General features: G+C 49.8%; 1 long non-coding RNA gene across 5 annotated transcripts; it reads left to right on the plus strand.

The window, feature by feature from the left end:
- Positions 1-1,069: 1,069 nt before the first annotated feature.
- LOC112544410 (uncharacterized) lies at positions 1,070-7,930 on the plus strand. Of its 5 annotated transcripts, none has more exons than XR_012897395.1 (3): positions 1,070-1,145; positions 6,623-6,797; positions 7,417-7,930. It is a non-coding gene; the product is annotated as an uncharacterized LOC112544410 (long non-coding RNA). The 5 variants fall into 5 exon arrangements; XR_003087750.2 differs by having other exon boundaries at positions 1,079-1,145; positions 6,605-6,797; XR_012897396.1 differs by having other exon boundaries at positions 1,133-1,230.
- The last annotated feature ends 19,236 nt before the right edge of the window (positions 7,931-27,166 follow it).

Raw genomic sequence — 27,166 nt, forward strand, 5'->3', positions numbered from 1 at the left:
CGAATAACTATTTCCCTAGGAGGGTGGTGACGCCCTGGGATGGGTTCCCTAGGGAGGTGGTGGAATCTCCATCCCTAGAGGTGTTTAAGTCCTGGCTTGACAAAGCCCTGGCTGGGATGATTTAGTTAGAGCTGGTCCTGCTTTGGACAGGGGGTATATCCACCTGAGGTCTTTTCCAGCCCTATGAATCTGTGATTCTAAGCCCTAAAATAGTGACTGTCAGTCAGGAGAAGTAAGTGCCCAGGAGGGAGAACTAGCAAACAATACTGTCCCAAGATTGGTAAATCAGAGAACAAAAAAACAATAATTTGCAGAGCACATTGGGAGGCAGGACCTGTGACTGGTTTAGAAAAGCTAGATGTCTGCAAGTCATCAGGGCCTGATGAAATTCATCCTAGAATACTCAAGGAACTGACAGAGGAGGTATCTGAGCCTCTAGCTATCAGCTTTGAAAAAGTCAAGAGGCTACGTCTAGGCTGGCATGATTTTCCGCAAGTGCTTTTAACGTGCCAATCTAGACGCGGTTTTGCACAAGAAAACCCCGATCACCATTTTCGCAATCGGGGCTTTTTTTGCGCAAAACAATACCGCGTTGTCTACACTGGCCCTCTTGCGCAAAAGCATTTGCGCAAGAGGGCTTTTGCCAGAACAGGAGCAGCATAGTATTTGCGCAAGAACACTGACAATCTTACATGCGATCGTCAGTGTTCTTGCGCAAATTCAAGAGGCCAGTGTAGACAGCTGGCAAGTTTTTCCGCAAAAGCACCTGCTTTTGCGGAAAAACTTGCCAGTCTAGATGCAGCCAAGAGAGATTCCAGAAGACTGCAAAAGGGCAAATATAATGCCCATCTATAAAAAGGGAAATAAGAACAACCCAGGAAACTACAGACCAGTCAATTTAACTTCTGTGTGAAGGAAGCTAATGGAGCAAGTAATTAAGGAATTGTGATGGGGTGGAGCAACCCCGCCACTCGTTAGTGCCGAACGGAGCAGTCGGGAGGGAGGCAACAGGCGTGGCAGGTCTGAGCGAGGGAGGTGGGACGCATCATCACATGGCGCCTGGGCATGCCGGTGATGACGTCATACGCGCGACGCTAGGGAACCCGGAAGGGAGGGGGAGAATAAAAGAAGCGGAAGCGGCCGGGGTAAGAGGGCTGGAGCCAGCGGGGTCCGGAGGCCAGGAGAGAGGGGAGGAGACTGCGAGACCCGGACAAGCGGGAAGCGGAGGAGGCAAGGGGCCCGCGGGGGCCAGCGGGTGACCAGTACGGCTAAGGGCCGGCGGAGTGGAGCAGGACCCAGGGCGGGCTGCGGAACCCGAGAGCAGGTGTATTTGGGGTACTAGCCCCCCTGCTACCACTGAGAGGCACACTCTCGGTGTCAGGGCCCTGGGTCGGGGTCTGGAGAGAGGGTGAGCCCGGACCCCCCACTCCGCCCGGGAGATTCGGAACCGGGCTGTGCATTGAGCACAATCTAGGTACAAGTGGGAGGGGTGGCAGCCCGTGCCGCCACCTCGCCACAGGAATACATCTGCAAACTTCTTAAAGAAAATAAGGTGATAGGTAACAACCAGCCTGGATTTGTAAAGAACAATCATATCAAACCAATCTGACAGTTTTCTCTAATAAGATAAAAGTCTTGTGGATAAGGGGAAAGCAGTGGACATGGTATACGTAAACTTTATTAAGGCATTTGACATGGTCTCACACTACCTGCTTATCAATAAACTAGAGAAATGCAACTTAGATGGGGCTTCTATAAGGTGTGTGCATAACTGGATAGATAACCATTCTCAGAGGCTACGTCTACACTGGCATGATTTTCCGGAAATGCTTAACGGAAAAGTTTTCCATTAAAAGCATTTTTGGAAAAGCATGTCTAGATTGGCAGGACGCTTTTCCGCAAAAGCACTTTTTCCGGAAAAGCGTCCATGGCCAATCTAGACGCACTTTTCCGCAAAGAAGCCCCGATCGTCATTTTCGCGATCGGGGCTTTTTTGCGGAAAATACTACTGTGCTGTCTACACTGGCCCTTTTCCGGAACAGTTTTCCGGAAAAAGACTTTTGCCCAAACGGGAGCAGCATATTTTTTCTGGAAAAGCACTGATGATTTTACATTAGATCGTCAGTGCTTTTCCGGAAATTCAAGCTGCCAGTGTAGACAGCTGGCAAGTTATTCCGGAAAAGCGGCTGATTTTCTGGAATAACTTGCCAGTGTAGACACAGCCAGAGAGTAGTTATTAATGGTTCACAATCATGCTGGAAGGGCATACCAACTGGGGTTTTGCAAGGACCAATTTGGGACCAATTCTGTTCAATATCTTCATCAACAGTTTAGATATTGGTGTAGAATAGTGTTTCCCAATTGATGCCCTGCAGAATCCTGGGGTTCCGCAAAGCAAAAGTAGGGGTTCTGTGAGGAGCCGGCACTCCCCCACCCCCTCTTAAAAAGAGAGTGTCGGTGTGACCAGACGGACCCATCTCAGAGGGAAGGACTGATCCATCCTGCACACAATCCTCACTGGCCCCTGCCTTTTATGGAGTACGCAAGGGGTGGACGCCTGTTCGTGCTGCCTTTTCTTGCGTGGCGGCACAGCGGGGCCGTTCTGCCCTTGGGGGAACGCTGAGCCAGGAGACATCAGCTGCCCCCCGGGTTGTGCATCCAGGACAGAAGGGAGCAGGATGAGTAACGTCAAGACAGAGTGTGCATCAGGAGGAGGGGTTAGCAGGGTGGAGCCAGAGCAGGGAATTCAAAAGAGCTGTGGCAGCAAGAGACAGGGCGGGGGAGGCAGTGAGGGAAATTAGAGGGAGACAGGGGAACGGGAGCAGAATCGGAGCGGGAGAGGAAGCACCAGCATTATCCCAAAACCTGGAGTTAAAGCGCGGGGGTGGTGAGCATCAGAGCTAGGAGACCATGGGGGAGGGGGGCGAAGTCTGAGGTTCCTGGGGGTAAGAAGAAGCCCAGGGCAGGGCTTGCCTACAGATGGCCTGTGGGCTGGTGCGTTGTGGAAGGAGCCCCACCAGCCAGACAGGTCCTTACCTGCACCTGTCTTTAGGGCCCTGGTCTGGGACCTGTGAGTGAGGGCGGGTCTGGGTCCCCCTACTCCCACCAGCTAGAAGCGGGGCAGAACTGTTGGAGACGTTTGTGATATCGGACTGCCATTGAGGCAGAAACAAATTGTGGACCCTGAACCAAAATTAAGGCTGGCCGGAAGCAGTGCCAGCAGGGCATCAGGTTAGGACTTAGAGTGTGGAGCTGCTGTCTCAGGCTAGCCGAGGGCTGTGCTTAAAGGGACCCGACCCCCACTCCGGACAGACAGTTCTCAGGGTTCCCCGCTTGCTTGTCTACCTCGATGAGGGACAGCAAAGCAGTCCTGACTTGGAGTGCCCTGAGTGCCCATACTCGGCCATCAGCCTGGCTGCACTTGCCACAGGCTGCAATCTGGGGGGATCAATCGGGGGGCTGCAGGAGAGCTTCCACCCCGAGGAGCCCACAGAGCCACCCCGGTCCTCCCCATCAGGGGCCCGTACCCCATTCCTCCCTCACCTCCTTCCACTTACCCCTCTCTAGCCCCCCTTCCTGATGTAAAAAATAAAGGACACGTGTGTTCAAAAATAGAAACTCTCTTTATTTAACAAAACGGGGTGGGGGGAATTAACCTCTGGGGAGACTGGGAAAAGGAGGTGTGAGAGGGGAAGAGAGAGGATGGGAGAGGGGAAGGGGAAACCTGGGAGGAGGGAGCTGGAAGGGGGAAGCCAGAGGAAGAAGGAGGAGGGGAAGTATCAAACTATGGGACGCCATATCTTCAGTACTATGTACAGATGTGATCTCCTCACCCCAGAAAAGATATTTTGGCCTTGGAAAGGGTTCCAAAAAGGGCAACTAAAATGATCAGGGGTTTGGAACAGGTCCCATATGAAGAGAGGCTAAAGAGACTGGGACTTTTCAGCTTAGAAAAGAGGAGACTGAAGGGGGATATGATAGAGGTCTATAAAATTATGAGTGGCGTGGAGAGGATGCATATAGAAAAGTTCTTCATTAGTTCCCATTGTATAAGGACTAGAAGACATCAAATGAAATGAATGGGTAGCAGGCTTCAAACTAATAACAGAAAGTTCTTATTCACAAAGCAAATAGTCAACCTGTGGAACTCCTTGCCACAGGAGCCTGTGAACACTAGAACTATAAAAGAGTTTAAAGAGAAGTTAGATAAAGTAATGGAGGTTGGGTCCATGGAGTGGTATTAGCCAGGGGGTAGAAATGGTGTCCCTGGCCTCTGTTTGTGGAAGGCTGGAGATGGATGGCACGAGACAAATCGCTTGGTCATTGTCTTCGGTCCATCCCCTCCAGGGTACCTAGTGTTGGCCGCTGTCAGCAGACAGGCTACTGGGCTAGATGGACCTTTGGTCTGACCTAGTACGGCCGTTCTTATGTTCTCATGTTCTAAGCTCAGGGCTCAGGGTCGGAAGTCTCACTGGACCACCTTGATTTTCATGCAAACCTGCTCCTGGGTTCGCATGTGGCCTTTGGTGGCCTGGCTGGCAGCTATCCTGCCCTAGACAGCCACTTTCCTGTGCCTAGTGCGGAGGTCATGGACATTGGAGGCCTCCGCCCAAACCTGGATCAGGTCCACAATCTCTGCACTAGACCAGGCGGGTGCCCACCTCTTGCGGCCCTGGGCAGGCTCCTGGGAGCCGCCAGCTTGGTCCTGGGAAGAGGCGGAGGGCTGGGCTGCAGTGAGTGGCTGGCTCGTGCCGTGCCAGGCACAGGGTCTTCTGGCTGGGTGCTGACAGGCTTGCACCTGGCACAAGCACTGTAGCCAGACTATGCCCCTTTAAGGGCTCCTGGGCTGGGAGGGGGGCAGAAGTGTTTCCCTGGTTTGGCTCAGAGTGGCTACCAGGGGAAGCTGGGAAGAACTAGCCTCCTACTAGTTTGAATTAAGTGGCTACACAGCCCTTAATTATAACTACTTAATTCGAACTAGGCGTTAGTCCTCGTAGAATGAGGTTTACCTAGTTCGAATTAAGCGCTCCGCTAGTTGGAATTAAGTTCGAACTAGCGGTTTGTATGTGTAGCGCCTATGAAAGTTAATTTGAAATAACGGCTGTTAGTGTGAATTAACTTTGTAGTGTAGACATACCCTCACAGAGCTTGTACTTCTCATCCTTTCCCACACCCAAATCCCTCATTCCCACCCCAGAGCTCGCATCTCCTGTCTCGAGCTAGTGAAAGTGTACACTGGCTGGGGATAGCAAGTGATGAACAGGAGGGGAACAGAGAGGATGAGGCCTCAAGGAAGGGGTGGAGAGTCTTGGGGAAAGAATGTGATTTTCATGCATTGGTGGGAACTTTCATGAATAGTTGGATCCCTCTCCCCCCCCCCCCCCCTTTCTTTTTTTAATTGCATGACAAACCTAGGGGTTCCTTGAAATTCTAAAAAGCTGAAATATGTTCCTCGGCCAAATAAAATTGGGAAACACTGGCGTAGAGAGTACGCTTATTAGGTTTGCAGATGATACCTAGCTGGGAGGGGTTGCAACTGCTTTGGAGGATAGGGTCAAAATTCCAAATGATCTGGACAAACTGGAGAAATGGACTGAGGTAAACAGGAAAACGTTCAATAAGGATACATGCAAAGTACTCCACTTAGGAAGGAACAATCAGTTTCACCCATGTAGAATGGGAAGTGACTGCCTAGGAAGGAGTACTGCAAAAAGGGATCTAGGGATCATAGTGGACCACAAGTTAAACATAAGTCAACAGTATGACACTGTTGCAAAAAAAGCAAACATGATTCTAGGCTGCATTAGCAAGGAGTGTTGTGAGCAAGAAACGAGAAATCATTCTTCCATTCTGCTCTGCACTGATTAGGCCTCAACTGGAGTATTGTGTGTAGCGTTATGTCAACAGAGCAAAGTTATATCGAAATAACAGCCGTCTAAACAGCCAAACTGCTATTTTGAAATTAATCAAATTATTATTATTTCAAATTTGGTAAACCTCATTCCACAAGGAATAATGCTAAATTCACAATAGCTAAATGGAAATAAGCACTGCGTAGATGCATATTTCGAAATAGGGGGCCTCCAGCCCCTTCCAGGGTGCCCTGGTGGCCACTCTGGGCACAACCAGGAAAAACTCTTCTGCTCCCCCTCCTGCCCCCAGTCCCAGAGCCCTTAAAGGGGTAGACTCTGGCCACAGTGCCTGTGCCAGCTGCAAGCTTGCCAGCACAGAGCTAGCAGTCCATGAACCTTGCCCAGCAGGAGCCAGCAACCCAGTAGCACCCAGCCTTCACTGCTCGCCAGGAGCAGGCTGGCAGCCACCAGGAGCCTGCCAGGGGCCACAAAAGGCAGGTGCCTTTCTGGTCTAGTGCAGAGATCGTGGACCTCATTGAGGTTTGGGGGCAGGCCTCCAATATCTACGATCTCTTCACTAGACACAGGAACATGGCTGTCTACAGGCTGACAGCCTGGCCACCAAAGGCCACATGAGCACCCAGGAGCAGGTGCACAGGAAAATAAAAGAGCTGTGGCAGGCCTATGCCAGGGCCTCAGGGGGCAGCTCCAACCAGGGGCTGACACTGACCCCCGCCTCTATTATGATGCAGATGGTCTGTGCCCCCCAGGTGGTCATTGACCCTAGGGTAGAGGGCCCTTCCCATGACACCGAGGAGAAGGAGCAGGAGGAGGATGGCCAGGAGCCGCAGGAGCCTGGAGGGAGCGTGCCTCACACCCAGGACCTGTAAGCCATCCCAGCAAGCCTGTCGCCAGTGACATCCGAGGCCGGGGAGGTCTCGACATGTGAGTGCCATCACTGTCCCCTTATGCAGGGCTGGGGGGGGTGGGAGAGGGAACCCAGGGACCACGCGTGTGGGGCTTACTGACCATGGAGCATGCAGCAACCTGTGCATGTGCCATGGCACCCTGGGCATGTGGCCCCGGCTGGCTGCCACACAGAGGCCCTGGCCTGTTAGCCACACACATGGATGTTTGAAGGCACATGACATGCTCCTGACCCTGGGGAGAGATACCTCCCTTCAGAAGCCCCCTCTATGCAGAGGCAGGGCACTTCTCCCTTTCCCCCGCTCCCCAAACCCAAACTATATATTGCCAGGGCTGGATTACCCAATAGGCAGACTAAGCACATGCTTAGGGCACCAGCAAAGCAGGGGCACCAAAAAAAAATGATATTTTACAGTATAGTATTGTTTTTATTCTGACTTACATATGGGGGGCACCATAATCTTTTCAGTGCTTAGGGCCTCTAAAGGTCTTAATACGGCCCTGCACAGGGGCCACCTCAAACTCCGGGGATAGCAGAACATGATGGTGCAGAGACTTGCCATCCTCGCCTTGCACAAGGGGGCTGGGCTTCACCCACTGTGTCCCCAGGCATAACACTTCTCGTGTTTCTCCACAGCTAAAGCAGCTGCGAGTGCAGGGCGCACCACCCCACCCAGAACAGCCTCCCGTACCTGGGCCAGCAGGCTCACCTGGAACCAGGAGGAGTACCAGTGACAGCACCTGGGGTTACTGCAAAGCCAGGAGCACTGGATGCATGAAGACTTGCAGCTGTGGCGCGAGAGCTTGCAGGAGCTGCTTGACCAGGGCCGTGCCATCCGCGAGCATCTGCAGACCTTGGTGCAGAGATTGCTGCCTGCTGAGGCTCCAGCCCCTGTGGCTGCCCCAGCTGTCACTCTGCCTCTCACTCCTGATCCTCCCCCCGTCCCACCCTCCATACCCGCTGCCCCCCGGGGACACCGAGGCCCCCGCACCCACAGTGCTGGGAGACAGGTGGACCAGCAAGACCCACAGCCCTGAGCTTCTCCTCCCCTTGCCTCTCCCTTCCAGCTCCCTCCTCCCAGGTTTCCCCTCCCCTCCCCTCGCCCACCCTCATTACCCACTCACCCCAGTTATGGTCAATAAAGAGTTTTTTTGGCAACACATGTTTTTATTTTACATCAGGAAGAGGGGTTGGGGGGAAAGTGGAAGGATGTGAGGGTGGAATAAGGCACAAGGCCCCAGTGGGGTATGCCAGGGAGACTTCATTCCTTCTCCGGATGGAAGCTCTCCCGCAGGGTGTTCCGGATACAGACAGCCCCCCAATGGGCCTCCCAGCTGGAAGACATATGGGGCTGCGCGTAGAGGCCAGCCAAGTGGTCGGCCTCTGGCATCCAGGCTGGCAGGAAAGCCCCCCCTTTCTTCTCACACAAATTATGCAGCATACAACTCGCTGCCACCACATGCAGCCACTCAGATACGTCCAGGCAGGTGAAGAGGCATCTAAAACGGGCCTTCAACAGGCCAAACGCCCCCTCCATGAGGATGCATTAAAGGCCTGTCGGGAGGGGTTGAGGTGTCCCGTGTAAGATTTCATCAGCCAGGATTATAGGGGATAGGTTGCATCCCTCACCAGGTAGACAGGCATGTTCACAACCCCGACCCTGATGTGGCGATCGGGGAAGAAAGTCCTGGCGTGCAGTCTTTGGCACACAGAGGAGTTGAGATAAACTCACGCATTGTATGTTTTGCAGGACCAGCCAGAGATTGCCATACCTGCATGAGCACTGCTCTGACGATGGATCTCCCCATGCCAAACTGGTTCCCGATGGATCGGTAGCTATCCGGCATGGAGAGCTTCCACAGGGCGATGGCCACATGCTTGTGGAGGGAAATGGCGGGCCTAATCTGCATGTCCCATCACCACAACGCATAGGCGAGCCACTCACACAGCTCAAGGAAGGTGTCCTTCTTCATCCTGAAGTTCTGGGTCCATTGTTGATCTCCCCAGCGCTCCAGGACGATGTGGTCCGACCAGTTGCTGCTGGTGTTCAAACACCAGATGCGGCGGGGCACACTGGCATCTGGGTGCTGCAGCTGCTCCTCCCCAGCCCCCAGGAGGGTCCAGAAGGGGGCCTGGGGGTTCGACTGCAGCAGATGCTCCCAGGCAGTTTCCACCAACTGCAGCCAGGTTTGCAGCAAGACATCAAAAATGAGCACCAGAATGCCCAGGGGAAACTCTGGCTCTATGGTGCCGAGTGCTGTGGTGTCCTGAGTTAGGTCCTGCTCTAGTTTTTGGACTTGCTGCTGCAAGCCTGCCAGCAATGGCTGGAGGCTGCCTGGCACCATCTGGTGCACGTCAGCCCCCTGTCCCTCCCCCTGGCCTCCCTGGAGGCCGTGGAGGAGCTGCAGCACCACCCAGATGCCAGCGTGTCCCAGTGCGTCCACATCCTTTTTGTAGTGGTGGGCCCAGAACTGGACACAATACTCCAGATGTGGCCTCACCAAAGCCGAATAAAGGGGAATGATGACATCTCTGGATCTGCTGGCAATGCTCCTCTTAATGCAACCTAATATGCCATTAGCCTTCTTGGCTACAAGGGCACACTGTTGACTCATATCTAGCTTCTCATCCACTGTAACCCCCAGGTCCTTTTTTGCAGAACTACTACTTAACCGGTTGGTCCCCAGCTTGTAACTATGCTTGGGATTCTTCCATCCCAAGTGCAGGACTCTACACTTGTCCTTGTTGAACCTCATCAGATTTCTTGTGGCCCAATCCTCCAATTTGTCTAAGTCATTCTATACCCTATCTCTGCCCTTAAGCGTATCTACCTCTACCCCCAGCTTAGTGTCATCCGCAAACTTGCTGAGGGTGCAATCCATCCCCTCATCCAGATCATTAATAAAGATATTGAACAAAACCGGTCCTAGAACCGAACCTTGGGGCACTCCACTAGAAACCGACCACCATCCTGACATCGAGCCATTGATCACTACCCGCTGGGCCCGGCCTTCTAGCCATCTTTCTATGCATTTTACCGTCCATTTATCCAATACATGATCTCTTAACTTGCTGGCAAGAATATTGTGGGAGACCATATCAAAAGCCTTGCTAAAGTCAAGGTATATCACATCCACTGACTTCCCCATGTCCACAGAGCCAGTTACCTCATCATAGAAGCTAATCAGATTGCTCAGGCACGACTTGCCCTTTGTGAATCCATGCTGACTATTCCTAATCACTTTCCTCTCATCCAAGTGCCTCAATATGGATTCCTTAAGGATCCCTTCCATGATTTTTCCAGGAACTGAGGTAAGACTGACCGGCCTATAGTTCCCTGGATCATCCTTCTTCCCTTTTTTGAAGATGGGCACTACATTTGCCTTTTTCCAATCATCCAGGATTTCTCCCGATCTCCACGACTTTTCAAAGATAATAGCCAAAGGCTCCACAATGACATTTGCCAACTCCCTCAGTACCCTCAGATGCATTAAGTCCGGACCCATGGATTTATGTACGTTTAGCTTTTCTAAATAGTTCCTAACCTGTTCTTTACCCACCACAGACTGTCCATCTTCATCCCATCTTGCATCACTTAGCGCAGAAGTCCAGGAGCCAACCTTGTCCGTGAATACAGAGGCAAAGAAAGCATTGAGTACTTCAGCTTTCCCCACATCCTCTGTCACTAGGTTACCTCCTTCATCCTTTAGGGGCCACACACCCTCTCTGATCACCTTCTTCTTGTTAACATGCCTGTAGAAACCTTTCTTGTTATCCTTCACATCCTTAGCCAGTCGCAATTCCATCTGTGCTTTTGCCTTCCTGATAACCCCCCAGCATTCTCGAGCTATACATTTAAACCCCTCCCTGGTCATTTGTCCAAGTTTCCACTTTTTGTAAGCTTCCTTTTTGTGCTTAAGTTCACCAAGGATTTCCCCTGTAAGCCAATCTGATCTTTTACCATGTTTGCCTCTCTTGCTACGCGACACGATGGTTTCTTTCTGTGCCTTCAATAAGGCTTCTTTAAAATACTGCCAGCTGTCCTGGACTCCTTTCCCCTTCATGTTAGCATCCCAGGGGATTCTGCCCATCAGATTTCGGAGGGAGTCAAAATCTGCTTTTTTGAAGTCCAAGGTGTGTATTTTACTACTCTCTTTTCTTCCTTTGGTCACGATCCTGAAATCTACCATCTCATGATCACTGCTTCCCAGGTTGTCACCCACCTCCACTTCCCCTATTAGTTCCTCCCTATTTGTGAGGAGAAGGTCTAGCTGCGCACTGCCCCTGTTCGGATCCTTCAGCACCTGTGTTATCCCCAACATTCTCCAAAAACTCCCTGGATTGCCTGTGTACTGCCGTATAGGTTTCCCAGCAGATGTCAGGGCGATTACAGTCCCCCACGAGAACCAGGGCCTGCAATCTGGAAGCTTCGCTCAGTTGTCCGAAGAAAGCCTCATCTACCTCATCCACCTGATTCGGTGGCCTGTAGCAAACACCAACCACAACATCACTGCTGTTGTTTGCTCCTTTAAACTTAACCCATAGACTCTCAACAGGTGAAACAAGAGCAGTGGGGACATTGTGGGTGAAACCCAGCCCCCCCTGCAAGGCGAGGTCGGTGTGTGGCGAACGGGCCAGGGCCCCTGCATGACACCCAGCTGCTGCTCCATGATTGGCAAGGCCCAGGCGCACGGTTCCTGGGCTCCCTTTCCCCTCCCATACACATAAGTGGAGCATAATGGCACTCACATGTGGAGCCCTCCCCGGCCTCAGACGACTCGACCGGCTGGAAACAGCACTCGCCCACGCTCTGTGGGATGCCTCAGGGGTCCTGGGCAGGTTCCCTGCAGGCTCCTGGTTCTCGGCATTCTCTTCCTCCTCCTCCGTGTCAGGGACAGGGCCCTCTGACCTGGAGTCGATCACCACCCAGGGGGCATGGACTGTGTGAGCCCCCAGGATGTGGTCCAGGGTCTCGTAATGAGGGCATGCCTCCGGGTCGACCCCTGGCTGGGAGGCCCTGGAGTAGGCCTGTTGCAGGTCCTTGATTTTGCAATGGACCTGCTCCTGGGTCCACATGTGGCCTCTGGTGGCCAGGCTGGCTTGGTCCAGAGTGGCCACCAGGGCAACCTGGGAAGGACTAGCCTCCAGCTAATTTGAATTAAGTGACTACACAGCCCTTAATTCGAACTACTTAAATCGAGTTCATTGTAGAATGAGGTTTACCTAGTTCGAATTAAATTTGAAATAGTTTGCATGTATAGCCGCTATGAAAGTTAATTTGAACTAACGGCTGTTAGTTCAAATTAACTTTGTAGTGTAGACATAGCCTAACTGTCAGAGTGGTTAGACACTAGGAGGGTATGTCTACACTACAAAGTTAATTCGAACTAACGGACGTTAGTTCGAATTAACTTTGATAGGCACTACACTAGCGCTCCGCTAGTTCGAACTTAATTCGAACTAGCGGAGCGCTTAGTTCGAACTAGGTAAACCTCGTTGTACGAGGACTAAGGGGTGTGTAGCCCCTTAATTCAAACTAGTGGGAGACTAGCCCTCCCCAGCGTGGCCACTCTGGCCAACACCAGGGAAACTCTACTGCCCCCCTCCCGGCCCCAGAGCCCTTAAAGGGGCACGGGCTGGCTATGGTGCCCGTGCCAGGTGCAAGCCTGCCAGCACCCAGTCTTACTGTAACCAAAGGGAAAGTGTCTCTAAATGTGGGCCTGTGGCAGATAGCTGTGTGTCTGTGCAGGGGGGCAGTGAGCCTGTGAGTGAGGGCCTGTCTGATGCCTCAAAGGTGAGGCTGGAATCAGAAACAGGATCGCTGCGTCTAGACAGGCAAGTTTTTCCGCAAAATCAGCTGCTTTTGCGGAAAAACTTGCCAGCTGTCTACACTGGCCACTTGAATTTCCACAAGAACACTGACGATCTCATGTAAGAAATCAGTGCTTCTTGCAGAAATACTATGCTGCTCAGCTCCGTCTAGACTGGCATGATTTTCCACAAATGCTTTTAACAGAAAAGCTTTGCTTTGGAAAACACCATCTAGATTGGCACAGATGCTTTTCCGCAAAAGCACTTTTTGTGGAAAAGCGTCCATGGCCAATGTAGACGTGCTTTTGCGCAAAAAAGCCCCGATCGCTATTTTCGCGATCGGGGCTTTTTTGCGCATAGCAAATCTCTGCTGTCTACACTGGCCCTTTTGCACAAAAGTTTTTCGGAAAAAGACTTTTGCCCAAACAGGAGCAGCATAGTATTTCCGCAAGAAGCACTGATTTCTTACAGTAGGAAGTCAGTGCTTTTGTGGAAATTCAAGCAGCCAGTGTAGACAGCTGGCAAGTTTTTCCACAAAAGCATTTGCAGAAAATCATGCCAGTCTAGACGGAGCCGAGGGGAAGAGCTCAGACGGAGCCGATGGGAAGAGCCCAGATATCAGGGCTCTAGGCCTCCAGCTGCGTGTGGCAGTGGCCGGGCTGTGGGGAAAGGGTTTCCGCCCAGTCCGTTGTCTGAGGATGGTGCCCCTAAGCCTGGGATGCCTGAGAGTGGCACTGTTGCCCCAAAGCTAGGTCTGGATACAGCTAAGGCCCAGAAAGGAGACAGCTCTAAGTTTGTGTCTGCTGAGGAGTAGGATACTGTGACTTGGGTAGATCCAGGCAGTGTCGTACCAGAACCCCAGAGATCAGACAGTGGTGACATGGATGTTGTGCCTGATGCTGGTGTGTTGCTGGAAGATGGGGAAGCGACACTGTGGGACCAGAGTGACCCCTTAGCCAGGGCACAAGGAGAGAATGAGAGCATGTTAACTCTGGTGCCTAATGACTGTGTGGAAATGTGCAGCCTTTTGGGAAGATGCACAGAGAAGGAAGATGTCTCTGACCTTGTATCTTGTGAGTCTGCCTGTGTGCCTGAGAGGGGATTGTCTGTGAATCCACCTGAGGGGCCCAAGATGATTCAGGGAGTAAAGGAGTTGCAGGAGGAGTTGGCTGTGGCTCAGCAGGGCAATGCTGCTGCAGAGCCAGAGAATGGGGAATGGGTGCTTTAAAGGAAGCTTGTAGGGAAGAGAGTCCTTGCAATGCTTTTAACAAGCAGTTTGCTGTGACTGGGGGAGGTGACAGTGCCTTGCTTGGAGAAGGCATTCAAGGGAAGGATCTGCCTGTAAAAGGCAGCAGCTTGTTGTGTGAGGAACTTGTTTCAGTGCCTGATGGACAGAATTTGTCTCAGAGGGACTGAGGGTTGTTCCAGATAAGGCAGGAACAGCCAGGGTGTGGCTAGACTGGCAAGATTTTGCGCAAAAGCAGCCACTTTTGTGCAAAAACTTGCCAGCAGTCTACACTGGCCACTTGATTTTGCGCAAGAGCACTGACGTTCTACTGTGCAAAACCAGTGCTTCTTGCGCAAATGCTTTCATGCTCCTGTTCAGGAAAAAGCCTTCTTGCGGAAATGATTTTGCGCAAAAGGGCCAGTGTAGACAGGCAGCTAAGATGTTTTGCACAAAAGCAGGCTAAATGGAAAAAAGCCCTAGTGGACACTTGGGCTGTGTCTAGACTGGAAAGTTTTTCCGCAAAATCATCTGCTTTTGCGGAAGAACTTGCCAGCTGCCTACACTGGCCGCTTGAATTTCCGCAAAAGCACTGACGATCTCATGTAAGATTGTCAGTGCTTTTGCAGAAATACTATGCTGCTCCCGTCTGGGCAAAAGTCTTTTTCTGAAAGACTTTTGCGCAAAAGGGCCAGAGTAGACAGCAGAGATTGCTTTTCTGCAAAAAAGCCCCGATCGTGAAAATGGCGATCGGGGCTTTTTTGCGGAAAAGCGCGTCTAGATTGGCCACGGACGTTTTTCCGCAAAAAGTGCTTTTCCGGAAAAGCGTCCTGCCAATCTAGACGTGCTTTTCCGAAAATGCTTTTAACGGAAAATTGTGTCTGGGGCCATCTGGGGCACGGATATTGCTGGGGTGTCAGAGGGGTTTTGCTCGGGAGGCTTCAGGCAGGTAGCTGAAGCACTCTGTGAGACTGGTTTGAGGCCTGTTTGGGAAGGAATCCAGTCTGGGAGCTGTAAGGAGCCCCAAATTTGAGCAATTCGCCCTGAGCGGATGCCCTCAGCTGTTCCCAGACCCTGCCGGGTCTGTCACACTACCCTCTTCCCACTAGCATTCACTATGTTAGACATTCCTTTAGACTTCTCGGTGAAGACCGAAACAAAGAAGTCATTAAGCATCTCTGCCATTTCCAAGTTTCCTGTTACTGTTTCACCCTCCTCACTGAGCTAGTGGGCCTACCCTGTCCTTGGTCTTTCTCTTGCTTCTAATGTATTTATAAAAAGTCTTCTTGTTTCTCTTTATTCCCGTGTGACGTAGTGAGGGTACCTGGCTGGTTTCTACACTGCTGGCTCTGGGGTAACCCCCACTGGCTGCAGTTGGTACCACAAAGGAAGGTGGAATGCGGCCCTGGCTGGGGGCAGGGCTGGAAGAGGAGAGTGAGTTCCTGGCTGGAAAGCAGGGAAGAAGGAACTGGGGAGGGGGCTGGGATCCCCCCATCTCAAAGGGGGCACTGAGGCCTCTTAGCCCCAGTTCCTGTAACCAGATTACATCTGTTCTGTGCCATACTCTGGAGGAGCAATAAACCACCCTCTATACTACTGGCTGGTGGAGTCTGTTCATGCCATTTCGGGGGTGCAGGAGACGGAGGACCCCAACGCACCATCACACTGGTGTCAGAAGTGAGATCCACTGCACCCCGTGGATGGAGCTCCCAACGGCAAGTGACAAAGCGCCATAGAAGCAAGAGCCCTGGAGCAAGCGTGCTGGAGACAGAGCGAAGCGGTTCCTGGGAATCATGGGGCCTTGCAGCACTAGACTGGTGAGTCTGCACCGAGGGGACCAGCGGGCAGATGGCCTGTGCCCGACTCTTGAAGGCAGAGCTGGTGGGGCTGTGCAGAGAGAGGGGCTTGCCTGTGCAGAAAGCAACCAAGGCCCAGCTGATTGCCCAGCTGGAAGAGAATGACCAGCCACAGGGCCAGGATCTTGTCCCCAGGGGAAGCAGCCAGACCCCTCCCCTGAGAGTGTGTCAGGCTCAGAGAGGGGGAGGAGCGCTGGAACCCACCGGAGAGATGAGACAGCGTCTCCCGGGAGGCCTGCAAGCCGTAGCCCATCTAGGGCAGGGACCAGCCCAGCAGAGCTGCGGCAGCTGGAGATCCAGCTGCGGATAAAGGAATTGGAAGTAGAGGACCGAGAGAGGGACCACCAGGACCGAGAGAAGGAGCGCCAAGATCGAGAAAGGGACCGCCAGGACCGAGAAAGGCGGCGACAGCATGAGCTGGCCATGGCAGAGCGGAGAACCGGTGGGGCACCGGCTGCGCCAAGTGCGGATGGGCCCCGGGGTCCCGGGACTGCCAGGCACTTGGAGAGGCTCGTGGTGGCCCAACTGAAGGACATGGGTGACATAGACGGGTTCCTCAGCTCCTTTGAGAGGGCCTGTGGACTGCAACGGGTCCCCCCAGCTGACTGGCTGCAGGAGCTCATCCCCACACTGAGCCAGGAGGCGGCCGGAGTGCTCAGTCAGCTGGAGGACCTACAGCCAGGGGATTACAACCGAGTCAAGGAGGCCCTGCTGCACAAGTTCGGGCTGACCCCCGAGATGTACAGGAAGAGGTTCCGGGGGGTGCAGAAAGGGCCACGGGAGACCTATGTGGATCTGGCCTCCCGCCTGTCACAATACGGCCGCAAGTGGGTGTCTGGAGTCGGAGTCCAGGCTGCAGAGGAGCTGCTCAAGTTGGTCCTGATGGAGCAGTTCTATGAAGCGTGCCCACCCAAACTGAGGCTGTGGCTCAAGGACCGGAGACCAGAGAACCCCCAGGAGGCTGGGAGACTGGCAAATGAGTTCATGGAGAGCCGGTCCGGGTGTGAACGGGAGTCCCGGAGAGAAAGGGAATCGCGCAGAGACTGGACCTCGGCTGAGCGATGGAGGGGGGTCAACTACGAGGCAAGCCCAAGGAACAGGTCATCTGTGCCCCAGAGAACCAGCCAGGGCCTGGACAGAGACAGCCCAAAGCCTAACTTGCCATTACTGTGGGCAAAAAGGCCACAAGAGGGCACAGTGCACCAGGTCCCAGGACCGGGGTCTTTCCAGGGTTAACTGGCTGGGGCGGGAGGAAGGGCAGGCTGCCCCAGAGGCAGGGGCTGGCCAGCAAACCTCAGCTCAGAGAGAGGGGAAGGATGCTCAGTGCACCTCCCCTGGGAGGCCTGATCCTCGGGAGGCGGATTTCTCCGTGTACCGGGTGGGGGCAGGATGGCCCCTGCGGAGCGAGTGCCTCATACCCCTGGAGATGGATGGTAGGAAGGTGACGGGCTTCTGGGACACGGGGGCGGAGGTGATGCTGGCCCGATCCGATATAGTGGCCCCAGACCGGATACTACCCCACACGCAGCTGACCCTGAAGGGCATAGACGGGTCCCCGTTTAAGGTGCCTGTAGCCTGGGTGCATCTGAAATGGGGGGCCAAGGAAGGTGTCAAGGAAGTGGGGGTGCACCCGCATTTGCCCACCGATGTGCTGATGGGGAATGACCTAGAGGAGTGTCCCCGTGAATCCCAGCGGGGACTAGTCACCACCCGGAGCCAGAGCCAGCGGGGGGCTGACAACGTGGGTCCAGGGAAGGACTCCCAGCAGAGTCCTCAGGGTCCCATCCCAGTGGACACGGGGTGCAACCAGGCTGGGACTCCGGACCTAGGCAAGGGTGGGGGACAGGTCCCGATCCCTGCCTCAGCAGCTGAATTCCAGGCTGAGGTGCAGGCAGACCCCTCCTTGCAGAGGCTGAGGGACCAGGCTGGCCTCCGTGCAGCTCAGCCCCTGAGGAGAGGTGGCAGCAGAAGTTTTATTCCCAAGATCTAGGGTCCTATGTTGTTTGTAACTTGTCCTACTTTCCATTTTTTATATGACTCCTTTTTTATTTTTAGATCATGCAAGATCTCGTGGTTAAGCCAAGGCAGTCTTTTGCCACATTTTCTATCTTTCCTATGCAGCGGAATAGCTTGCTTTTAGACCCTTAATAATGTCCCTTTGAAAAACTGCCAACTCTCCTCAATTGTTTTTCCCCTCAGTCTTGCTTCCCATGGGACCCTACCTACCAGCTCTCTGAGCTTTCCAAAATCCGCCTTCCTGAAATCCATTGTCTCTATTTTGCTGTTCTCCCTTCGACCCTTCCTTAGAATTGTGAACTCACTTTGAGTTTGTAAGCAACAAGTAGCCAGAGGCAGTTTTATTAGGAGCTGCAGCAAGGGAAAAACTGGTTCAGATCTTCGAATATAAGCAATTGTGAAATAGTTTATATTCTGTCCATTAGATATAATAACAATAACAATTAGTCTCCCTCCCATTACAAACACCAATGGCTCACAGTTATTTTAGTTCCACCCAGATGCTCCTTATCTCAAGGTCCCTGCCAGTCAGCATTCTATCCTTATCTCCATATGGAGGCGAGAGGCGAAGGCAGCGTCTAATTCCAGATCTCGCGTTGTCAGGCCACAGACTTAGCCTGACTCTTGCTCTCTTGTTAACAAGACCAAGATGGCTGCACACAAATTCCCTTATTCCCTTTTCCTGCCTCCACAGTCCCCCCTTTTGTGCTTACAGCACAACTACCTTTCTAAACCTTTATTTTAATTAAACATTACATAATTAGTACAAACATAAAAGCTATTTCTATTACTACCTCTTTTACAACAATAATCAAATATGAAACCTTTAATAAGCAAAAGCAATATAATCATAATTCTATGATGGGGCTGTTCTATAATTCTGGTAACATAACACAACATATCATAATTACTACACCAGAGAGAATGTGCTATGGATTAAATGGACATTCAGAGATTTCTTTGGACCTCTCTGGTGAACGCAGATTTTGGAATCGGTCGGGTACTAAGGTAATCCAATTAAAGGGTATTTGGAACTTAAGGGTTAATTACATCTAAAAACCAATTAGGGAGGGTAGGTACAAGCTGATGGTACCCGTCCATAAGCACAGAGTCCAGATCAAAGGGAGAAACCCAAACCACTCCCACAAGTTTCTCCTTGGCAATATACAATACTTCGCTTCTTTCACCAAGGTCAGTTCTTAATGTCCTTTTATAGTCAGAAATCTTTGGGCTTTGGCGGTGTCAGAGGAGTGGACTTTTCCTCTTTTTTTTCTTGAAACAGTCGTGGTTCAGCATTATGCAGGAGAGAGGTTACCAGCACATCACCCTGTAAAATTTTGGTTCTTCTGGTGTCCAGCAGGTGGGAAAGCAGGACCAGAAGGAGAGAGAGGTCAGCAGTCAGAATAGGATAATTTCGAGATGGAGGGATCTTTTTGCAGTGAGAAGCATTGGCCAAAAATCAGTTCTTGGCACATCACAGCAGTGTTGGTGGTTAGCAAAACTTGGTAAAGGTCTTTCTAGAGCAGTCTTTCGCTAATGGACATAAGAGTCTCTATTCTCTGAACTAAAAGCCAGCTAGCTCCTCTGGAACCAAGGTTATTTCCTAGGAATAAAGCAAACCGTAAAAACAATCCCGTGCAGTTGTTTGGTTGCTTGGTACTGGCCTTATCAAAGTGAGGCCCTTTTGGAATGTGGTTGCCAGGGGAACCAGGGTCACAGTAACTGCTGTTCTGTATGTTTCCCAGGGCTGGCCTAATACTTTCAGATTTGAGTTTGTCAGTTCTCAGCAAGATACCATGGACTGCCTCATTATACTCCTAGGCTACGTCTACACTGGCATGATTTTCCGTTAAAAGCTTTCTGTTAAAAGTTTTCCGTTAAAAGCATTTTCGGAAAAGTGTGTCTAGATTGGCAGGATGCTTTTCTGCAAAAGCACTTTTTGTGGAAAAGCGTCCGTAGCCAATCTAGACGCGCTTTTCCACAAAAAAATCCCGATCGCCATTTTCGCGGTCAGAGCTTTTTTGCAGAAAACACCTCTCTGCTGTCTACACTGGCCCTTTTGCGCAAAAGTTTTTCGGAAAAAGACTTTTGTCCGAACGGGCGCAACATAGTATTTCCGCAAAAGCACTGACAATCTTACATGAGATCGTCAATGCTTTTGCGGAAATTCAAGCGGCCAGTGTAGACAGCTGGCAAGTTTTTCTGGAAAAGCGGCTGATTTTCCAGAAAAACTGGCCAGTCTAGACATGGCCCTATAATTCCTTTCTCTTGACTTTGGGGTTCTCCTTAACCCGCCAGGTTAAATACAACAATTTCAGGGTTTTTTTAATTTACTCTGGAAGTACCAGTACAGCACCAGCACTATTATAAATGTTAAAATCAAAACTCCCCACATAATTTGGCAAACACTATTCAAATCCACCCCCAAGATATTTCATCGCCTTACTGGCGCTGCCCATGATAATAGACTTGACCTCTACTGCCTGGTTGAGTTCCTCAGAGGTAGGTGTTTGGCATGGTCCACGGTGTTTCCCTATCTGTGTGTACCTCAGATGGCCAGCCCTGATATATCTTTGGGCATTGGCCACCAACTCCTCAATCTTTGCCTGCAGGGCAAAACCCTCCTCTAGGTACTTACTTTCGCCGTACCACTCAGGATCTCATGTTAGGTTACCCATTGCTGCCGAAGTGCGATAAAGCCACTGTCATGGCTCCTTCCCCACTCTGGCATGATAAATGCAGAAGTGGGGGCCAGCAGGTGTACCCCAAAGCCTTATCTACCAGGCTTTGGTATAAAACTTCCCCCAAGATCTTAAAACCCTAGATCTTGGGAATAAAACTTCCGCTGCCACCACACAAATGTTGATAAAGAAATCAGGGGAAAGATCATTTGGGAAATCTTACCCCTAAAATAAAAATCAAAGCACACAATTAACCACTGCTAGGTTAATAAAAAGAAAAGGAAGAGCTTTTATTATTACAACAAGATTCCTGTTGCAAACATAATGACTAGATAGGGAGGTAACAAAATATACTCATGGAGAAACTCCATGGGCCTAGAACTTAGTTACAAAGAAAAGCCAAAACATCTTTTAAACAGTGCCAGATCTCAGATCCCATACCCAATCCATAAAACAATAAAACCTAACGAAACTACCTAAACTTTACCCTACTTACAGAAATTGAAGAATGGTGTCTTGGAGAGAGAGAGACATGCTTGTCCCTCTCTGTAGCTGCAGAGAACTCTCCCTGAGAGACAAAAGGAGAAAGGAAAAAAAAACCCAAATTCCTTTGTCCCAGTTTGAAAAGTCCCACCTACATTCTTATTGGTCACTCCACCTGGCTAGGTGTAGTTAACCCCTTAATCCCCAGGCTGCTGGCTAACCCTCATAATCATGACAGCCACATTCTGTCCAGGGTCAGGATCATTTGGCGAGGGGCTGTTATGCACACAGACGGATATGTAGAGGGGCAGGTTGGAGTGATCTGTCTGGGTAGTCAAACACCAGTAGGTACCATTTATTTCGACCAGCTTGATGTTTTTGTTTCTCTGAGACAACCACATCAAACCTAGGCAGATTCGTCATGATGTTAAATGGGCAGAAACATAAAATTTCCTTATCGAAGTGGGTGCAACAATCCCCAGGTACAGGGAGGCTCCCACACCTTCAGAATAGGCCCTTGACTCTATCTATATGCTCCTGCTTTGGTAGAGGGAGGGAGGTTACCATTCTGATCACTGTGAGTGAGGAATCCCCAGAGGAGCCAAAACCAAACGGTTATACTATGGCCCATCCAGGTGGGCCTTTGGGTCCTCATGGATTCTCTACTTCCTCACTCTCATGGATAGGCACGGGGGAGATGGGGACTCACCACCATAAAGGATGGGTGGTCAAAGCTATCCTCCAACATTGCTCTTCTAATAACTTTAATTTAGTTCCATTAATTAACAATCCAATTAGTCTCTGGTCCGAATATCTGGTTAGGTCTAGTGAAGTGGACACAGAGCTGGACAGATCCTTCAAACTATTCAGGATCAATCGGTTGGCTTGGCTGGTGTCTAGGCCTTCACGGGCACTGGATAGTACTGCATCTACCAGCCTGGATTCTCATACAATTTCTTGGCTATGACATAAGTGTTGCTGACAGAGTTTCCAGGCCCAAACTAATCTGTAATGGTATCTACTAAGCCCCATCATTGCCTAATCAGGCGCTTGCCAATTCGATTAGCCAGTCTAGCACAAAGCTGGTCTATACAGCTGTGTCTACACTGCACCCCTTTTCTGGAAAAGGGATGCAGATTAGACAAGTCGGAATTGCAAATGCAGCAGGGATTTACATTTTCCCCAATGCATTTGCATGAACATGGCTGCTGCTTTTTTCCGGCTCGGGGCTTTGCCAGAAAAAAGTACCAGTCTAGACAGGGATCTTTTGGAAAATAAAGCCTTTTCCTAAAGGTCCCTTATTCCTGATTTTAAGAGGAATAAGGGACCTTTAGGAAAAGGCTTTATTTTCCGAAAGATCCCTTTCTAGACTGGTGCTTTTTTCCGACAAAACCCCGAGCCGGAAAAAAGCGGCAGCCATATTCATGCAAATGCAGCGGGGAAAATGTAAATCCCTGCTGCATTTGCAATTCCGACTTGTCTAATCTGCATCCCTTTTCCGGAAAAGGGGTGCAGTGTAGACACAGCCTACCAGTATGGAACATCACCAAGATAAGGACCAATGACAGTTGTCCTGGTTCTGGGACAGGGGTTTGTTCGGGGCATGATGCACAATTAGGAGGCTCTATTTTGTCCTTCAGGACCTGGTTAATAATATCCAAATGAGAGCAAGTTAGTAATGGCCATTGTTTAACAAATGACAGCCATGCCTCAGGGGTTACCTTTGTCTGGGCTTTAAGTGGTAAGCCTCAGTGGGAGTCAGTAGGTCCAACTTCAGTGGCTGATGTTAGTGTTTAGCTTCTTTCCCACAATATTCCATACAAACTTTAACTCAGAGGACTGTGTATTCTTTGTCCTCAGTGTTCATGTTGTTACAATAAACAAAATAATTATGTGTGAATGAGGGGAGGCCTAAGGCCGTGTATTCCCCATTGCTATTAGTGTATATTTGTTCTATGTATGTGACTTGAAGGAGGTTACCTTGACTAGAGTCACTGTTTATCTTATAGGGCCAAACATGGGTCACAGATGTTTAATTGATAACCCATGCAATTCCATAATTCTTGAGGCCTTTTAAGGCATCAGGCACCAATGAGTAGCAGGGCAAGTAGCTGTTACTGCAATGGCGAGGTTACTAGTTTCCTCATTGTTGTGGGCATCTTTACTTAAATATGCTGATGTCCCACTTGGCCATGTTGTTTCTTATAGATTTCCAATTTCATTGTTCAATTATTAATTTAAAGGTGGCATGACTCGATTTCCCTCTTGTGCCACAGATCAGGCTTAATGGCTACGTCTACACTGGCATGAATTTCCGAAAATGCTTTTAATGGAAAAGTTTTCCGTTAAAAGCATTTTCGGAAAAGCGCATCTAGATTGGCAGGATGCTTTTCCGCAAAAGCACTTTTTGCGGAAAAGCGTCCATGGCCAATCTAGACGCGCTTTTCCGCAAAAAAGCCAAGATCGCCATTTTCGCGATTGGGGCTTTTTTGCGGAAAAAAAATCTCTGCTGTCTACACTGGCCCTTTTGCACAAAAGTCTTTCAGAAAAAGACTTTTGCCTGAACGGGAGCAGCATAGTATTTCTGCAAAAGCACTGATGAATTTACATGAGATCATCAGTGCTTTTGCGGAAATTCAAGCGGCCAGTGTAGACAGCTGGCAAGTTTTTCCGGAAAAGCTGCTGATTTTCCGGAAAAACTTGCCAGTCTAGACACAGCCCTTGTGCTAAGGAAAAGCATAATAGCTTCACACATTAAGGTGTTGGCCAGTTACTGTTCCAGCAAGCAAAAAGCTTTTCTTTTCTTGAAAAGAATCATATACAGTGTTACTTATTAAGACTATAGTAATAATAATATTGACATTAAATTTTGTTAAATGGGTGCTTATAAATATTTTGCTTGTATTTGGACAATTTACTTGAGGGGACAGGTGTTTTATATTCCTTTGAAATAGCCAGGCAGCCTGTATTCACATATAACGTTGGATTCGAAAACAAGCCAAAAGTGTTATCAACTTAGCCTTGAAAAGAGACAGTGAAGTTTCAGGGCTTGGATTCTTAAAACAATGATTTGTTTTCTTAAAGAGTAAATTTAACCTTAAGCATTGAATGTATAGATTTCATTCTTTTATACAGTTAACCAGTTAAGTGTCAATAGAATTCCTTATTTTCCTTTTGCAGATTTAACAAAAGTATCTGTAGCCAAATGTATAAATTTGATTGTTTCTTTGCCTGGATTATTGAAAGGCTGCAAGAAACAAGGAGTCACTTTTATAGCATGTTTCCCTTCACATATTACAACAAGGCTGTGTATAGATTGCATCCCTTTTCCGTAAAAGGGATGCAAATTAGACACATCGCAATTGCAAATGAAGCGGGGATTTAAATCATTTGCATAAAAATGGCTGCCACTTTTTTCTGGCTCGGAGCTTTGCCAGAAAAAAGCGCCAGTCTAGACGCGGATCTTTCAGAAGATAAACCCTTTTCCGAAAGATCCCTTATTCCTCTTAAAATAAGGAATAAGGGATCTTTCAGAAAAGGCTTTATTTTCTGCAAGATCAGCGTATAGACTGGTGCTTTTTTCCGGCAAAGCTCTGTGCCGAAAAAAAGCTGCAGCCATTTTTATGCTAATGAAGTGGGGGAGATTTAAATTCCCACTTCATTAGTAATTGCGATACGTCTAATTTACATCCCTTTTACAAAAAAGGGATGTAGTATAGACATAGCCCCTGATTCCTTTCAGTAGGTAAATCCAAATGTGTATTATTGCAGTCAGCTATTACTAATTTTAAACTTCTCAGTATATGGTTTTCATAATATCCATGCTGCAGCAGTTGATCTATGTTGCTGACTCTGGGGTGGCTTACTCAACCATGCTCTGGAAGGAAATTTATGTTGCAGAATGTGTCTCCTTGTTAGGGCAGATTTAGCTTCTAGTGATTACATCTTCAAATTCAATTTCTACCGGTTGACTTTTAGGGTGGCTTTTAGGTTACCTCCTCCCGTGCCCTCAAGCCAATTATAACGGCATGTGAGGGAAAGGTTTTAACTGTTTATTATTTTTTTTCTGGACGGCCTCCACTTGTGCATTGTGAAACATCCTTGGGTTGCCTGCAATTCCAGCCAGAAAGGCTGTAGTTATCTATTTGCTAACAAGGGCTTGAGAATCTCCCAAAATTGCTTGGCAGCCCTTTCCTGCTCCTGCGTTGTGTCCTGTGTGTATGTTTCCAACCAAAATGCCTAGGGCCAATATGGCTTGATGGTCAGCAGGCATTTCTTCCTTGAGAATTTGGAGGAATACTTCGCACACAAGCTGTTAAGTCTATTTCAAAACTTGGTGTTTTGCTTTGGATCGGGCAGATTTGTGACTAAAGCCCGTTCTTCTAGACGGAAGATCTGACACCTTTCAATTATCTTCTGTGCCTCTTCTCTATCTTCAATGATGTGTGCTAAGGGCCCATATAGAGGTAAGCATAGAGAGGAGTAGAGGGGGTAATGTTGGGCCAAATTCCCCCCCATAGACTCATAGACTTTAAGGTCAGAAGGGACCATTATGATTATCTAGTCTGACCCCCTGCACAGTGCAGGCCACAGAATCTCGCCCACCCCTCTTAGAATAATCCTCTCACCTATGTCTCAGATATTGAAGCATTCAAATACTTTGAAGGCCCCAACATGCAGAGAGTCCTTCAGCTGTGATCTGTGCCCAATGCTACAGAGGAAGGCGAAAAACCTCCAGGGCCGCTGCCAATCTACCCTGGAGGAAAATTCCTTCCCGACCCCAAATATGGCGATCAGCTAAACCCTGAGCATGTGGGCAAGACTCACCAGCCAGACACCCAGAAAGTTCCCTATAGCAACTCCTATCATCCCTCCATTGACCTATTTCCAACTGGAAATGAATGGTCAATTAGTTACCAAGATCCTGTTATTTCATCCAACCATCCCCTTATCATAGAATCATAGAACTGGAAGAGACCCCAGAAGGTCGTCAAGTCCAGCCCCCCGCTCTAGGCAGGACCAATCCCATCTAAATCAACCCGGCCAGGGCTTTCTCAAGCCGAGACTTAAATACCTCTAGGGATGGAGACTCCACTACTTCCCTAGGTAACCCATTCCAATGCTTCACTACCCTTCTAGTAAAATAGTTTTTCCTAATATCCAATCTGGACCTTTCCCACCACAACTTGAGACCATTGCTCCTTGTTCTGCCATCTGTCACTACTGAGAACAGCCTCTCTCCATCCTCTTTGGAACCTCCCTTCAGGAAGTTGAAGGCTGCTATCAAATCCCCCCTCACCCTTCACTTCTGCAGACTAAACAGACCCAAGTCCCTCAGCCTCTCCTCATAAGTCATATGCTCCAGCCCCCTAATCATTTTGGTTGCCCTCCGCTGGACCCTCTCCAATGCTTCCGCATCCTTTTTGTAATGGGGGGCCCAGAACTGGACACAATACTCCAGATGTGGCCTCACCAAAGCCGAATAAAGGGGAATAATGACATCTCTGGATCTGCAGGCAATGCTCCTCTTACTGCATCCTAATATGCCATTAGCCTTCTTGGCTACAAGGGCACACTGTTGACTCATATCTAGCTTCTCATCCACTGTAACCCCCATGTCCTTTTCTGCAGAACTACTACTTAACTGGTTGGTCCCCAGCCTGTAACTATGCTTGGGATTCTTCCATCCCAAGTGCAGGACTCTACACTTGTCTTTGTTGAATCTCATAAGATTTCCAGTGGCCCAATCCTCCAATTTATCTAAGTCACTCTGGATCCTATCTCTGCCCTTAAGCGTATCTACCTCTCCCCCCAGCTTAGTGTCATCTGCAAACTTGCTGAGGGTGCAATCTATCCTCTCATCCATGTCATTAATAAAGATATTGAACAAAACCGGTCCTAGAACCGAACCTTGGGGCACTCCACTAGAAACCGACCGCCATCCTGACATCGAACCGTTGATCACTACCCGCTGGGCCCGGCCTTCTAGCCATCTTTCTATCCATCTTACCGTCCATTTATCCAATCCACATTCCCTTAACTTGCTGGCAAGAATATTGTGGGAGACCGTATCAAAAGCCTTGCTAAAGTCAAGGTATATAACATCCACTGACTTTCCCATGTCCACCGAGCCAGTTACCTCATCATAGAAGCTAACCTCATCATAGAAGCTAACCCCCTAAGCTTGGGAGAGGCGATACAGTTGCCTGTAAGTTACATTTCTCACTGCAGGGCGAATTTTTGCTTTTCTGAGCTTCAATCTCATCCCTCAGGGCTTTAATTTCTTCCTCTGTCAATCTGTCAAATGCTTACAG

Source organism: Pelodiscus sinensis, chromosome 24 (assembly GCF_049634645.1).
Source record: "Pelodiscus sinensis isolate JC-2024 chromosome 24, ASM4963464v1, whole genome shotgun sequence".
Taxonomy (NCBI): Eukaryota; Metazoa; Chordata; order Testudines; family Trionychidae; genus Pelodiscus; species Pelodiscus sinensis.